Below are 14,248 nucleotides of genomic sequence, written 5' to 3' on the forward strand. Positions count from 1 at the left end.
AATCTCTATTCCAAAGGTTAGGGCGTTTCTTATCTCCATTCCAGGGAGTAAAGATTATGGAGCTTAAGCATGATTGTTCATAGTTAAAGTGATTAATTACCCGCCTGGCACTTATTTAAGAGGTTTTATTCCCTCCCTAACTTCAGGGGAAAATCCCTACCTGGGGAAACAACCTTTCTCAGAGACCTTGGTTAAAACACATAGTGCCTAGAAGGTGAGCAAACATATTAAGAACAGTATGCCATATATGCCAGGTCCCTTGAAACAGCAAGCATGGACCAGCTCCCGGCAGTTTCTTAAATCATTTTCCACACATCATAATTTCTACTTCTGGTTTTTGTTTTTTTTTAAGTTTTTATTGATGTTAGAGAAGAAGGGAAAGGGAGAGTGAAATAGAAACATGAATGATGAGAGAGGATCATTGATTGGCTGCTTCCTGCACGGCCTCCACTGGGGATGGAGCCTACAACTCAAGGTATGTGCCTTGACCTGGTATTGAAACTGCAACTTCTTGGTTCCTGGGTCAATGCTAAACCACTGAGCGACACCATCTGGGAAGTTTTTCTTGTGTGGTTTTCTTTTAATTTTTTATTAGATACATGAACCCTTTTATTTTTAACTCCTTGTAAAATTTCAATTGAAGTTTATCAGGCAATTTTCTATGAAGAACAGGCACATTTAGATATCAAACAAATTTCTTCAAAATACAACCATAAACTTTCCCCCAAGATTTTTGTATTTCCCCCCCCCACATGATTTTATTTTTTAAATCAAATTGAACCATTGACGATTTTGTTGACCACTCTTAAACTCCTAAACTTCTGTGCCTCCTTTACACTGTTATTGTCCAGAATGTTCCTTCTCAATGTCAAAATTTTGATACAATGTCTGGATGATGAGGGAGATGGGGAACAGAGGGCAACTTTAGATAAAGTGACCAATAAAGACTCAAAAATTTTTAACAAAAGCTATCAAAATTTTCATTTGTCAAAATTTTCTTTCATTTTCACAGCCCTTCCCTGTAGCCTTTTTTTTTTTTTACAGTTTAAAGAATTACATATGTCTCCTTTTCCCCCTATTGACCTCTCCCCGGCCACTCCCAGCCCCCAGGACAAGTCCCCACTGCCCCCGTGTCCATATCCATTGGTTATGCTAATATGCATGCATATAATTCCATTGCTTGATCTCTAACACCCCTCTCCCTTGCCTTCCCTCATTCCCTCTGAGGCTGGACAGTCTGTTTTTGTTCTCTGGACCTATTTTTGTTCAACAGTTTAAGTTGTTCATTATATACCACATATGAGTGAGATCATGTGATATTTATCTTTCTCCAAATGGCTTATTTCTCATAGCATAATGCTCTCCAGGTCCATCCATGCTGTTGCAAATGGTAAAAAATTCCTTCTTTTTTATAGCAGCATAGTATTCCATTGTGTAGATGTATCATAGTTTTTTAATCCACTCATCTGATGATGGGCACTTTGGCTGTTTCTAAATCTTAGCTATGATAAACTGTGCTGCTATGAACATAGGGGTGGGTATATCCTTTCTGATTGGTGTTAATGATTTCCTGGGATATATTCCTAGAAGTGGGATTACTAGGTCAAATGGGAGTTTTAACTTTTTTGAGGAAATTCCATGTTTTCCAAAGTGGCTGCACCAGTCTGCATTTCCACCAGCAGTGCATGAGGATTCCTTTTTCTCCATATCCTCCCAGCACTTGTTTGTTGATTTGTTGATGATAGCCATTCTGACAGGTGTGAGATGGTACCTCATTGTTGTTTTGATTTGCATCTCTCAGATGGTTAATGACTTTGAGCATGTTTTCATATGTCTCTCAGCCTTCTGTATGTCCTCTTTTGAAAAGTGTCTATTTAGGTCCTTTGCCCATTTTTTATTGGGTTGTTTATCTTCTTTTTGTTATGTTGTATGAGTTCTTTGTAAATTTTGGAGATTAGACCCTCATCAGTGACAGCATTAGAAAATATGTTCTCCCATGCAGTGGGCTTTCTAATTGTTTTGTTGATGGTTTCTTTTGCTTTGCAGAAGCTTTTTATTTTGATGTAGTCCAATTTGTTTATTTTCTCTTTAGTTTCCATTGCCCTAGGAACTGTATCTGTGAAGGAATTGCTTTGGCATATGTCTGAGATCTTGCTGCCTGTAGATTCCTCTAGTATTTTTATGGTTTCTCATCTTATGTTTAAGTCCTTTATCCATTTTGAGTTTATTTTTGTGTATGGTGTAAGTCAGTGTTCTAATTTCATTTTTTGCATGTATCTGTCAAATTTTCCCAACATCACTTATTGAAGAGACTGTCTTGACTTCATTGTATTCTCTAGCCTCCTTTGTCAAATATTAATTGAGCATAATGGCTTGGGTTTATTTCTGGGTTTTCTGTTCTATTCCATTGGTCTATATGTCTGTTCTTATGCTAGTACCAGGCAGTTTTGAGAACCATGGCTTTGTAATATAGCCTGATATCTGGTATTGTGATCCCTCCAACATTGTTCTTCTTTTTCAGGATTGCTGTGGCTATTTGGGGTCTTTTTAAATTCCAGATGGATTTTTGGAGAGTCTGTTCTAGATCTTTGAAATATGCCATTGGTATTTTAATGGGGATTGCATTGAATCTATAGATTGTTTTGGGTAGTATGGACATCTTAATGATTTTTATTTTAACAATCCATGAACATGGTATATTCTTCCATTTGTTTATGTCTTCCTCTATCTCTTTTTTCAGCATCATGTAATTTTCTGAGTACAGATCCTTTACCTCCTTGGTTAAAATTATTCCTAGGTATCTTTTTTTTATTTTTTTTTAGTTGCAATGGTAAATGGGATTGTTTTTTTCATTTTCTCTTTTTTTGAATTCATTATTGGTCTATAAAAAAGCCATAGATTTCTGGGTGTTAATTTTGTATCCTACTTATTGCCAAATTAATTTATTAAATCCAGCAGCTTTTTGATGGAGTCTTTAGGGTTTTCTATGTACAATATCATGTCATCCTATCCAATAAAAGAGAAACATGGTAATTAGCGTACGACCGCTACCCTTCCCATTGGATAATCAAGGCAATATGCAAATTAACTGCCAGCCAGGATGGCGGCCGGCAGCCAGGCAGCTTAAACTGAACATGAGGCTTGCTTGCTTCAGTGACGGAGGACTCCAACGTTCCCCGCCTGCCTTGCGGCCTCTAAGCTTGCAGTTTGAAACCTTGTAACAAATATAAAAGCTAAACAAAACCCCAGAAACCAGCTTTCAGCCCGCTGGGATCTCAGAGCTGGAGTTGATACAGAGTTTTGATTGTAGAACCCAAACAAACCAGATACCTGTTTTCAGCAGCTGAGGCCTCAGAGCTGGAGCCAGAGCTAAAGCTGGCCCAGAATAAAAAAAATAAAAAAATAAAAAACGGAGCAGTTGGGAGCTTCAGTCCCAGTTGAAAACAGCCCTCAGCCCCTCACCCAGACTGGCCAGGCACCCCAGTGGGGACCCCCACCCTGAAGGGTGTGTGACCAGCTGCAAACAGCCATCATCCCCTCATCCAGGCTGGCCAGGCACCCCAGTGGGGACCCCCACCCTGATCCAGGACACCCTTCAGGGCAAACCAGCCAGCCCCCACCCATGCACCAGGCCTCTATTCTATATAGTAAAAGGGTAATATGCTTCCCAGCACCAGGATCAGCAGAGCCTCGAGGCCTCCCAGCACCGGGATCAGGGTGACAGGGGGCAGCGCCCAAACCCCCTGATCGCCCTGTGGCTCTGTGTGTGACAGGGGGCGGGGCCACAACCTCCCTATCAGCCCTGCTGTGTTCCTGACAGGTGAAGGCGCCCCAACCCCCTAATTGACCCTGCTCTGTGCGTGACAGGGTACAGAGCCCCACCCCCCGGATTGGCCCTGCTCTGCGCGTGACAGGGGGTGGCGCTGCAACCTCCCTATCGACCCTGCCTTGAGTGTGACAGGGGGCGGTGCCCCATGCCCCCAATCGGCCCTACCCTGAGCCTGACTGAGGGTGGCATCGCAACCTCCCAATCCCCCCCTGCTCTGTGCATGACAGGGGGCGGCGCCCCAACTCCCCAATCAGCCCTACTCTGAGTCCGACCAGGAGCTGCACCTAGGGATTAGGCCTGCCCTATGCCACCCGGGAGCAGGCCTAAGCCATCAGGTCGTTATCTCCCAAGGGGTCCCAGACTGGGAGAGGGCACAGGCCAGGCTGAGGGACCCTCCCGCCCCCCCGAGAGCACAAATTTTTGTGCACCAGGCCTCTAGTCTGTGACTAATGACTGTTTTACTTCTTCTTTTCAAATTTGGATGCCTTTTATTTCTTCTTCTTGTCTGATCGCTATGGCTAACACTTCCAGTAATATGTCAAACAAGAGTTTTGAAAATGAGCATCCCCATCTTGTTCCTGTTCTTGGGGGAAATAGTTTCAGTTTTTGGCCATTTGGTATGATTTTGGCTGTAGGTTTGTTATATGATGATTTTATTATATTGAGGTATTATCCCTTTATTCCCACTTTGTTGAGAGTTTTTTTTTCAAAAAAGGGTGTTGAATTTTGTCAAATGATTTTTCTGCATCTATTGATATGATCATGTGGTTTTTATCTTTCAGTTTGTTTATGTGATGTATCACATTTATTGATTTGCAGATATTTTACCAACCTTGCATTCCTAGGATAAATCCCACTTGGTCATGGAATACTACGCAGCTGTAAAAAAGAAAGAACTCTTACTATTGCAAGAATATAGATGGGCCTGGAGAGAATTATGGTAAGGGAAATAAGCCAGTCACATGATCTCATTCATATATAGAATCTAATGACCAACACAAACTGATATACAAAAATAGTCTGAGACATGGAAACATTGAACAGACTGTCAAATCTCAGAGGGAAGACAGGGGAGTGGGGGAAAAGATCAACCAATGAACTCATATGCATATATGCATAACCCAAGGACACAGACAGTGGGTCGTGAAGGCTTGTGGGTGGGATTGGGCAATGGGGGAAAAAGAGACATATGTAATATTTTCTATAATAAAGGTCTATTTTTTTAAAAAAGATTATATTCTGTGAAAGAAAATTGAGAAAGGATTAAACATTACAACTATCTAGGACAGTGGTTCTCAACCTTGGCTGCACATTGGAATCACCTGGGAATCTTTTTAAAATCCTGATTTCTGGGCCTCATCCTCCAGAAATTCTGTTTCTTTGTTATGGGGTGGGGCCACAACATTAGTAACAAAGAAACAGAATTACCAGAGGATGAGGCCCAGAAATCAGGATTTTAAAAAGATTCCCAGGTGATTCTAATGTGAAGCCAAGGTTGAGAACCACTGATGTAGGATTTGTTGAATTATTTGAAGAAAATACACCTTTAAATGAAAATATTTTCTTCAATAACTTTTATATGAGTTTCAGTGTCAAAGAATTTAAGGCAATTGATGGTACATCTTGATGACTGTGTAATGTATGAGCTTGTAAATAAAATTAATTAACTTATTTCATTCTAACAACAACTCTGCAAAGTGGATTTTATCATTCACTGTGAGAGTCCTGCAGATTGAACAGGTTAAGTATCATTCCCAAAGTCTGAGACTTAGAAAGTGGTAAAGCGTGGATTTACACATAGTTCACTCTGACTTAACAGTCTTCTCAAATAACAAAACAAAACCAAAAACATTTCACCATTAACATGCATTAGCATGTTAACCATGCATTAACAACAAAACCTGGAATAAAAAGGAAAAAAGCTAAGGTATTATTTGAAAGTATATCAGAATTTTATTGTAACAAACTGTAAAGCAAAGGAATTCAGTTATGCTGAATACAACATAAATGTAATTTCCATTCATGTATTTTCTGCATCTCAGTTGTAATGAATATCTATAGCTGAACCATTTTCATCTTATTTTTTTGGTCAAAATCTCATTTGGGTATATGTACTCATAGATGTTTATTTTCATATATAATGGCAAAGATGACCCTGACAATTTCATTGTTGTGCAAGGATGTGTTACAGAAAAAAATAAAAAGTCTTGAGATATGTATATTTTTAATTTGGATAGTCTCCTGACCTATGATAAATCACAGAAAGCTGCATTTCATTGCTCATTTTGCTCTTTGCTGAGACTAAAAGCCATGACTTAGGGTATGTCTACATAAAAGGAGGATTGTTTATAGTTTCTATTGATGTTAGCATACTACAAGAAAGATTAAAAGAAAAATAGGTACACAAAATAGTCTATATATATATATATATATATATATATATATATATATATATATATCTTTCTCTCCATTATCCATTGACTTACACTAATATAATCATTATTTTAAAAGTAAGATTTTTTATTTATTTATGTATTTTTTAAATTTAATATAGATGATTTTTTGTTTAGGCAGTTTAATTGCTTGTCCTTAGGGTTTTCAATGTACAGTATCTTATCATCTGTGAATATTGGCAGTTTTTCTGCCTCCTTTCCAATTTGGATGCCTTTTATATGTACAAAATATTTGATAAAACAAAAAGTACAGGATACTTAAAGTATTTCTTTTCCCCATTGATCCATATTGCCCGCTCCTGCCACCTGCCCCAGGCTTCATTTCCAGTACAGTGGGGCCTTGACTTACGAGTTTAATTCGTTCCATGATGGAGCTCGTAACTCAAATTACTCGTATGTCAAATCTTAAAGTGAACGAGTGAGACACGTGATGCTGGGCTGCAGTTGTGGTGTTCACTGTGACATTCACTGCGCCAACTAGCGGTGGGGTATCTGAAGCTGGCCCGTAACCCAAATTTTAGCTCGCAACTCAAAGCAAAACATTGGCCGAGAGACGGCTCATATCTCAAAAACTCGTTAGTCAGGACACTCATAAGTCAAGGCCCCACTGTTGAGTAAGACTCCCTCCACGTTCTGCGTGGAGTAGGGTTCGGTATCTGAAAGAGGAGCCGCACAGCAAATGAGAGAAAAAGACATGAGATAATTTTGCAATATTGGGGGACCAGGCGGCCAAGTCCGGAAGGACTTCTTCTGTGCTCAGGCCGCTCCAATCTTTTATTGATCTGGAGTAGCCCTTAGGGTAAGGAGGTTTCAATGACACACAGATCAGCAGACAATTTCCAGGAATAGACAAAATTATCTGATTAACTCATCAATAGATTTCCGAGTGTAGGCAGAGTAACTGATTAGCTCATCAATAGATTTCTGGGTGTATCTGATTAACAATAATCAACAAGGATCTACATAAGTATCTAAGGAATTAAGGGAACTAAGGTGGGGATGCTTCAACTATTATTACCTAAATTAATTGAGTGGTTCCTAGATTAACTGGGTGGTGCACAGCCCTGACCTTTGCTAGGACTTTCAAGCCCTGACCTTTACTAGGACTTTCAAGGGCTACTAGCTTTTGGAGGGTCTCTGTCTAAACTCAGCTAGTGAAGACAATGAATGGACTCCGGCACCCCACTGTACTATGTTGAATAAGAGTGTTGAAAGCGGGCATGCCTGTCATCTTCATGTTCTTAGAGGAAATTACTTTAATTTTGCACAATGAGTATGATGTTGGCTGTAGGGTTGTCATATATGGCCTTTATTATGTTGAGGCATGATCCCTCTATTCCCACTTTTTTGAGAGCTTTTATAAAAAATGGGTGTTAGATTTTGTCAAATGCTTTTTCTGCATCTATTGATATGATCATGTAACTTTTTTATTTCATCTTGTTTATGTGATGTATCACATTTATTGATCCAGGCTGGAATGATGCACCAGCCTTGCATCCCTGGAATAAATCCTACCTGGTCATGGTGTATGATTTTTTTAATATATTGCTGTGTCTGAGGATTTTAACATCTATGCTCATCAGGGATATTGGCCTGTAATTCTCTTTCTTTGTAGTTTCCTTATCTAGTTTTGGTGCAAGCCAATGTGAAGAGCTGTCTCTGCGCAACTAGTCTGAAGCCCTGCATGATGGGTTCACAAGTATTCCAGTGGGTGGATCCTCCTTAGTCCAGAAGGTGGGTCTGTTTCAGGCTTGCCCCTTGAATGTACTTGTTCTGGGCTTCTTTCCCTTCCCTCATGGAACTGGGCTTTTTGGGGAATTTCATCAGAATCAGGATTATTACAGCAGATTTGTGTTTGGGGTGGTGCCAGTAGCTTGTAGGAGGGGCAGCTGAAGCTTCTTCTCCTTCCAATACCTTTGTACTGCCTGGGTCACTAGCTTCCCCTCACAGCTACCTCTAGCAGTTGGGGATTTAAACAAAAACACACACACACACACAAAAACAGAAACAACAACTGCCAAAAAAAAATACAGAACACAAAAATGCCCCCTTGGCTCTCTAATCTTTCAGCATGGCCTCCTCTCATAGGGTGGGGCTTCTGCTCAGGATCCCACCCAGCCACATGTCCCAGTCCTTGAGCTGCCAGGCCCAGCTGCTGGGGTGCAGATTTCCAGAGCAGATCCTTTCCACAGGTGGGGGAAGGGGCAATTCCTCTTCACTTGAGGTTCAGATGACTGAGCCTCTATCCCAGTACACTCAGATTGGCCCCCCATCCTGCTCTCTACCCAAAGTTCTTTCAGAGAATAATCGACCCCTCATATTCTGTGCTGGGTCATCTGCTCAGACTTCTGTCCTGGTCCAGAGTTCTTCTGAGTGCCTCCTCCCACAGATATTGGTTCAGGGAAGTTTCCCAGCTGGTATTGTAACACAGCACTCGCTTTTTGCCTGGAATAAGACGGTCTGAGTTCCTCCGGTGGACCAAATTCCCACTTATTCCCATTGCCCTGATGTTACATGGGCTCCCCTTCCCTTCTCTATTGATTTGTTTTGGGAATCCTGTGTGTGGCTGAGACCCTACGCTCCCAGGGGGCAGGAGCTACCACTGCTGCACCTTCCCTCAGGCTTCCCAGCTGAATTTTTGGCTGTACCGGCGTTGGCTCACCCACTCCGTGTCTTTTCCTGACCTCTCTCCAGGCTCCACACTTACAGTATTTCCTATCAGCTTTCTTTTTTTCAGGTAGCTTTTCAAGCCTAGTGTTCTGCAAATTAATCACAAGTACGGTCCAGTGTTAGGAGCAAGCAGTGGGAACTTCCTTAGACTGAAGCCATTCTTTCTCCTCCCTGCAAAGTATTTTTTTTAATCTGCTGTTCTATATTTCTTTCATTTATCTGGAGAACATTGAGATACAATATTTGATAAATCACAGAAAGTCCCAGGAAGGAAATCTTCTGATTCATCATTTTAACTTTGCATACAAATTGCCTCTTGAGTAATTTAACATAAATCAAAATTATAATTTGCAACCCTGAATGAAAACTATTACATATATTTTCTTACTCATTTTTGCCTGAAAGAAAAATCTGCCTAAATAGAAACATTATTGAAAAAAAAGTAAACTTTCTGGTTTTGTAGTGTTTAAACTCAGATACAGAGTTTTTATGTATTTGTAGAAGAAAAACATTTGATTTGTTTATATATTTGCAGTATTTGAAAAGAAAATTTTAGAGGTGCCAAGTATATTAAAAGTACAGCATTACTCAATGCAGTTGGAAAGGCTAAGATTTAAAAAAAAACACACTGAAAACAATAAATGTCTAAGGCACCGGGCCTCTAGTATTTGTATGTTTTATCAATTACAAATAAGAAAACCATTTTTATTTCACTTTTAATTATCCCTTCTCCAATGTTTTCTTTCTTTTCTTTTTTCTTTTTTATATCTATCTAAGTTTCTAACCGGTATCATTTTCCTTCTCTGTGAAGAACTTTAAACATTTCTTGCAAGTCAAGTCTACTGGCAACAAATTTTCTCAATGTTAATTTGTCTGAGAAAATATTCTTCTTAACTTTTTAAGAGTAATTTTTGCAGAGCACAGAATTTTAGGTTGTTGCATGCTGTTGCTTTTTCTCTCAATATTTTAAATATTTCATTCTATGAAATATTTTGGCTTGTATAGTTTCTGACATAATCCTTATCTTTGAATCTCTATAGAGACTGTATTTTTTCTGAAATTGGTCTTTATTTTTTATTTTCTGTAATTTAAATATGATATGCCTCTGTGCAGATTCTTTTTTTTAACATTTATTCTTTTTGCTGTTCCATGGTATTTCTGAATCTGTGATTAGGTGAATGACATTAATTTGGAGAAATTTTCAGTCATTATTGCATCAGATATTTTTTCCATTCCTCTCTTTCCTTTGGTATTATCATAACATGTTTGTTACACCTTTTGTAGTTGTTTCACATTGCTTGACTATCCTGTTCTGGTTTTTTTTGTTTGTTTGTTTGTTTAGTCTTCTTCTTCTTCTTCTCCTCCCTCTTCTTCTTTGCTTTTCAGTTTTAGAAGTTTCTATTGAGACATTCTCAGATTGAGATACTTTCCTCAGCTATGTTCATTCTACTAATAAACCACTCAGAGGCATTTTTAATGTCTGTTATGGTGTTTTTAACATTAGCATTTATTTTTTATTTTTTCTTCGAATTTCTGTATCTCAGCTTATATTGATCATCATTTCTTGCATACTATTGTGGATAAAAATGGAGCTGTAGTAAATCTAACCAAAAGTAACTTCACAGGGTGATCTGATCATAAATTTGTAACTAATCATAGTGAGTAGTCATACCTTAGACCTGTTACTTTACTAGTAAAAGTTTATCTTTTCCCTAAGCAAGCCCGGTTCATTGTTTCTGTGTATCCAGGTTAATACACCTTTGAAATGACTATTTTACAGACCCTTCAAAAGCAGCAACCATCCACAAGAAGGCACATAATTTTGCTAACTATTCTGTAATCTGATCCCTGCTTGCTTCCTCCCACATTTATGTAATCTTTATTACCTTGTAACCATAATTTCAAATGCATAAAGCAAACTGCAAACTGTCATTCTGGAAAGCATTTTTCTCAGCTTGTTGAGATTTTGCTTCTAGGCATATCTTCTGTTTGGCTCAAATAATCTGTTATAAGAATTCTCTACAGGTTTGGATGTTCTCACCTAAACACTGTCTACTCTATCCATGAAAACCTTTAGCATATTAATCATAGTTGTTTTCAATTGCTAATTTGACAATTCCAACATCCCTATTATAACCGAGTCTGTATCTGAAGCTTTCTCTGCTTCCTTAAACAGTATTTTTTTAAAAAATATGCTTTGTAATTTTCTGTTGATAGCCAGACATGTTGTACTTGGTAAAAAGAACTGTTGTAAATAAGTATTTAATAATGTAGTAGTAAGGTGTCTGAGGAAAGTAAGCAGTTTATAGTCTTATGATTAGGTCTCAGTATCTTAGTGAGTATCTGTCTCTGGACTATAAACTTCACAAGTACATCACATCAGTAGCCCATCCTGTAGGAGGAACAAGATAACTAGAGTGTACTGTGGGCTGAAATTGGATAAATTCCTTCACCCGTATTGAAAATAGAGGAGGTTTTTGTTCAGTATTCTCCTACCCCCAAGTTAGTTATACTTTGATAAAACTCCAGTAAGTTTGGCCCTTATTAAATGATATTTTTCCGAATGCAGACCTTTTTAAGAAGAACACATTATTCTAGGACATTTCAAAATAACTGCCTTTACCCTTGTTCTGACAGAAGAAGGAGGAGTTTCTTCTCAAACATTCACTGTCAGGACCTGTTCAAGATCTAAGTGGTAAATATAACAAAATTGTGGATACATACCCCTGTGACTGGTTCTCCTGGAGATAGTAACTCTCGTATAGTCAAGGCCAGGCCTCCAGCAATTAATTAAATATAGGTTTTCTTAACCCAGCATAGTTTTCCAAGGAGTTTTTGCTCATGTGTTTCTCCTCTGTTAAGTTATAATTCTTAGTATTTACCTTTGTTTCTGTTCAATTTTGGAGACAGTGGTTTGCCTTGTGACCTCCTTTCTCTTCTAAATCTAAACAAAGTTGTTGATTTTTCAGTTTGTTGTTCTCTGCTTAATATTAGTACAGACTGGCGATTTCTAATCTCCTTATACCACCAGTTCTGTTCTATATTTCCATTTTATTACATTTGGTAGAATAAAAAATTGATACACATTTAATGCAATCATAAAAAATTTAAATACAATTTTATATTTAGGTATAGAGTTTATTTGAATACAGATTACCAACTATATCAGTAAATTTAAAGTTCTAATGATTACTGTGTTTTAAATTTCCTTATGGTGTCTTTCCTTACCCTCACTTTACTCAGAGTTTCCTACTAGAGTCTAACCTCCCACTAAGCTAGGAAAAAACATATAATTGGTATGACAGAGGAAGCCACTTCCCTCATGGTATTCTCTCACTTTATTCATTCGATTTTTATTATTTTCTTGGTCATTCTTTCTATAAATATCTGAGGTGTTATATACAACAAGTAGTCCACCAGTGTTAGTTGGTACTTTGGTGAAGGCAAGAAAGACATTTGCTGGCTCCTTCTTGTACAGCCTCTCTCTTTCGTTCAGGCCAGTTGCGCCAGCAGGATGGGCAAGTATCATGGCCTTTGTACTGCCTGGAAGTTCCGAAGCCACCAGCTATATCAGGAGCGGCATGATAAACATTACCAGAAGGCCCATTTGGGCAGGGCCCTGAGGCCAACCCTTTTGGAGGTGCTTCCCATTCAAAGGGAATTGTACTGGGAAAAGTAGGGGTTAAAGCCTAACAGTCAAATTCTGCTATCAGGAAGTATGTCAGCATCCAGCTGATCAAAAATGGCCAAAAAAATAAAAATAAAAATAAAAATTACAGCCTTTGTACCCAATGATGGTTATTTGAATTTTACTGAGGAAAATGACGAAGTTCTAGTTGCTGGATTTGGTTGCAAAGGTCATGCTGTTGGTGACATTCCTGGAGTTAGCTGTAAGGTTGTCAAAGTAGCCAATGTGTCTCTTTTGGCCTTATACAAAGGCAAGAAGGAAAGACCAAGGTCATAAGTTTTGATGGTGAAATCACAGTAGTAATACATTTTCATATGCCTAAGATAAAAGACATTTGCTGTCCTTGGGGGCTTCACAGACTGTTCTATAACTACAGGGAACACAAACATAAGAAAGGCTATCTATGCTCTTAAATTGCTACACATTAGTTGGGATGAAGTTGGGAGTAGAGCTATAAGGGGGGGATGGAAGGGAGATAAGTGAAAAATATCTAAAATAAAAATCAGGATTTGACAATTGCATTAAAATAGGTACAGGGGTGTGGGAACAATTGAATAAAGAATCACATCTAATTAGAAAGATCAGAAGAGGTTTCTTTAAACAGGTGGTGAGATAGAATGGTAGAATTTTAAAATGTAGAATCCAGGGTGGATACAGAAGGCATTTCAGAAAAATTGAGTAAAAAATCATGAATGAATCAAAAGCATGAGCCAGTAAGCATCCCAGAATGCCTGTGGAGTGATAATTTGTAGATAATCTAGCAGATTAGACAAATAAAAGCCTAAGAAAGGTAATTTGAAACAAAATGATGAAAGTCTTTGATGCAAAGTTGAGCAAATTCAAGTTAATGTGATAGTTAGCTGAGGAGGAGCAATAGATATTTTTTAAATAGGAAAATGAAATATATAAAGCCTTACTTAAAGAAGAAATTTCTGATAGAACAGTAGGGTAATTTGGACGTGAAAAGGCTGGAGAGATGAAAATGAGAGAAGAAGGTCTTATAAAAGCTCAAGATGGAGTTAATGAAGCCTGAACTTAAGCAGTGGCAGAGGAAATAGAAAAAAAAATGGATAAAAGGTATCCCATGGAAACTAAAATTAATACAATTCAGCAACTGGTTGGCCATAGAGAATAGGAGAGAGGGAGGAATCAAAAATTATATATAGATTTCAAGCCTGAATAGGGCTGATGGAATAAATTAAATGTCAGGAAAATAAATTGTCTTGAACAAGAAAATGAGGAGTTCAACTCTAAAACCTTTAAATGTGTAGTGTCAGTGAGATGGAAATATCAGTGAAGCAGTCAGGTTTACAGGTCTCCTATTCTAAAGGGATATTAAGGTTGAAGATATGGATTTAAGGGTCATTTACATAGAAGTGATAGTTGAATCTATGATGTAGATGAATTTACTAAGGGATGGATTTTAAAGAAAAAATTACTGGAAGGCCGTGAACAGAATCTTAAGGAATATACTAAAGTAACTGGAACTGGTGTAAAGGCAAAAGTGATTAGGAGAAAACTATAAGTAGCTATATAACTCATAGGATGGACCTTCAAAATAAATTGTATGAGAAGAATTTGGGGAAATAATTCAGATATAACTAGATG

The 14,248-nt window shown here is 38.2% G+C and overlaps 1 pseudogene across 1 annotated transcript; it reads left to right on the forward strand.

Moving 5' to 3' along the window:
• The first annotated feature begins 12,466 nt into the window (after positions 1-12,466).
• On the forward strand, positions 12,467-12,916 carry LOC308511240 (small ribosomal subunit protein uS12-like; annotated as a pseudogene). The gene has a single exon. The product of its transcript is annotated as a small ribosomal subunit protein uS12-like (transcript).
• Positions 12,917-14,248: the final 1,332 nt, after the last annotated feature.

This window comes from Myotis nattereri, assembly GCF_964212035.1.
Source record: "Myotis nattereri genome assembly, chromosome: X".
NCBI lineage: Eukaryota > Metazoa > Chordata > Mammalia > Chiroptera > Vespertilionidae > Myotis > Myotis nattereri.